The 3,087-nt window shown below is 37.6% G+C and overlaps 1 long non-coding RNA gene across 1 annotated transcript; it reads left to right on the forward strand.

The window, feature by feature from the left end:
• The first annotated feature begins 1,181 nt into the window (after positions 1 to 1,181).
• Positions 1,182 to 2,422, forward strand: LOC128295223 (uncharacterized). The gene is made up of 2 exons (XR_008285564.1): positions 1,182 to 1,282; positions 2,064 to 2,422. It is a non-coding gene; the product is annotated as an uncharacterized LOC128295223 (long non-coding RNA).
• The last annotated feature ends 665 nt before the right edge of the window (positions 2,423 to 3,087 follow it).

Genomic DNA, 3,087 nt, shown 5'->3' on the forward strand with positions numbered 1-3,087 from the left:
CTAGAAGGGACTTAGTAGTGAACTTTGAAAGTACGATAGGGAAATGTGTGATGACTAATTAAAACATGCATGCAAAACTATGCACTTGCATGTCAAATTTCCCCAAAACAAGCTAGTGGCCGCCATGACATGGTTTATGGGCAAAGAAAACATGTTGAAACATGTTTTGTTAATGCATGATGAATTAAATGATAAAATAATTAATGATGTTGGATGAGAAACAAAAAAATCAAAAAATAGCTCATCCTTTCCCCATTGCCGTGCAAGTGAAAGAAAAACAAGAAAAAATTGTTCATCCTTGTTCTTTCCTTTTGGCCGAAAATACTAAGGGATGAGATAGGATTTTGCTTCATGCTTGGTTTAGAAGAGATCTAGAAGGAGATTTGGCTAAATTTGCATCAAGATTAAGGTATGTATGAGGTTGTGTTAGGAGTTTCATGCATGTTTTGGTTGCTAACTTGATGTGCATGTTAGCCATGGTTCAAATCCTTGTTATGCCATGGAAATGGCATTTGGCCAAAGTTGTTATTGTGTTAAAGCCATTGCATGCTAAATGTGAAGCTTGCTAATGATGCATGCAATGATGGATTGACTACTCTTGAAACTTCTTTGTGCCAATTTTAAGTAAGACATTGAGTTTTTTTTGTTTAACCATGATTGAAGTTGAAAGGGCATGATTGTGATGTATTCGGCCATGATGCATTCATGAGCATGGTTCATGCTTCTTGCATGTTAGTTAAAATTTGTGTTTTGGATGGCTATGGACACCTTGAAATTGACCTTGCACTTATATGTGTATATATGATTGCACATGATATTTTGATTATGAAGAAAGTGATGAATATGTTGTTTAAAGAAGAAGTTTGTTGAAGAATGTTGTGAAATTTGCATGTACATTCGCCTAGTACACATATGATGTGAAAATCTTGCAATTTATTTTTGATTTTATGCAAGAATGACTAAGCATAATCGGCCACATGAGGGGAATTATTGTGCATGCATTCGGTTAGAGGTAAGCTTAATGATGCCTATTCTTGACTTAGGTAATCGGCTACCTTGTTGTGAGCTAAGGCCGAATGTGTGCGTAATTAAAGAAAATTGACTAAAGTGCTTAGTTATGTGATGTTGAATCAATGATATGTGTATTCGACCAAGGCTAGCAAGCGAGACTTTAATAAATTGAATTTGTTTGAATTAGCTCAAGAGCTTAGAGGGCCACAATTGGATAAGGGGAAGGAAAAAGTGATCGAATAGCCGTCAAAGCCGTTCGACAACATCCGAGGTAAGTCCTCAAGAAATGACCCTACTCGAATTATGTGAAATGAAAAATTGATGTGTAATGACTATTGATTTATGTGTGTATGAGTATTTGAGTGATACCCGGGCTAAATTCCGAAGGCGATTATGCTAGTGATATGTTTGTGTTTGAGCCTTAGTAACGAAAATGAAATATGAATGGGAAATGATTATTGATGTATATGTGTGCATGAGCAATTGAATGATATCCGAGCTAAGTCCCGAAGACATTTATGCTGGTAATTACATCCGGGTTAAGACCCAAAGGCAATTGTGCTAGTGACTACATCCGGGCTAAGACCAAGGCATTTGTGCAAATTGTGAAATCCGGGTTAAGTCCGAAGGCCTTTGTGCGGGTTACCATAACCGGCTATGTCCCAAGGCGTTTGAACGAGTAGCTATATCCGGTTAAACTCAGAAGGTATGTGATTTGAAAATTATAAGCTTGCTGGAAAATTTTCAGCTAATGCACTTGTGAAACTTCCCAATAACAAGGTATGTGTTGCGTGTGCTTTTTGCGCTAGGAGTAAGAGCGTATGAATATTCGCTCCTATGATGGAACGAGTTATCGGCCTTAACGAAGCCGTTATTTGTGTATGAACATAAGAGTTGGGATGGTGAAGTAAGTATGATTATGTGAATGTGTATTAATGAAATGATTCATTTGGCTATGTGAATGTAATGCTTTGGTTAAAGCTGATTTTATTGCTTGAGACTTACTAAGCATAAAAATGCTTACTCCGTTGCTTTGGCTCTCTGTTTTATAGATTTTGCTCGGTAGCAATCGGATTCGGGATCATTAAAGTCGAAGTCATCTACACTATCAAAGCCTCCATTTTGGTATAATTTTGGTTGAACTTTGAAATGGCATGTATAGGACTACCCTAATGTTGAAGGTCATGTACCATTCGGTTTTGTGTAAGCTTGGATAGCCATGCGAAAATGGCTTATATACGTTTTTAGTATGATTCTATAATAGTTTGTATGATAATAATTATGGGGTATGAAATTGTTTGAAAGGATTAGCCATTGGAATGGTTAATCATAATCACACTTTGTGCTATGTGTGCAAAAAGGGCCATTTGAATCGTGGAAATCATGAAATAGGTAATGGTTACTTTGAAAACAGATGCTGGCAGCAGCAGTGGTGTGGATTTGAAAAATCACCAAAATTTGTAGAAATGGTATTAAATAGTGAATAAATTATGTAAATGAACCTTAATGAGTCTACTTTCATGTCGAATAAACGAAACGGTCATAGGAGTTACATGTTAAGAGATATTCAAGTTGTAACGCGCGAAGGTCAGAGCAGTCGATCCCTGTAACATGGGTGACTTTAACTAATAAACTGTACCAATTGGCCCGACCAAAAATTCTAGAAATAAATCCATGGATGGATATATGAGTCTAAATTCAGGGAAAATTTACGGAATCAGTTTCCGAGTTTTGAAACTCGAGATATGATTTTTAAGGTGACAAGGACGCAGATTTCCAGCCTCTGTCTGAAATGTCAAATTGGTGGGTGAAATATGTGGATTTGGCTTGTTAACCCCTCGTGTCCGACACCGGTGATGGTCTCGGGTTCGGGGTGTTACAGGAAAGGTCGGTAGTGTGGAGAAAGTCCTGGGTTCGATCTAGGGCTTTAGCAAAATTTTGCATTTTTTTTTCTAAAGAACCCTTAGCATTAGGTGGAAGGCTTATTAATAAGGCCTAGTAAAATCTAACACAAGAAAGCATGTGGCCTAGTGGCGAAAGGCGTGGGGAGTAAGCAGGAGGTCTAGGGTTCAACTC

The sequence above is a fragment of the Gossypium arboreum genome, chromosome 7 (assembly GCF_025698485.1).
Source record: "Gossypium arboreum isolate Shixiya-1 chromosome 7, ASM2569848v2, whole genome shotgun sequence".
In the NCBI taxonomy this organism is placed as follows: Eukaryota; Viridiplantae; Streptophyta; class Magnoliopsida; order Malvales; family Malvaceae; genus Gossypium; species Gossypium arboreum.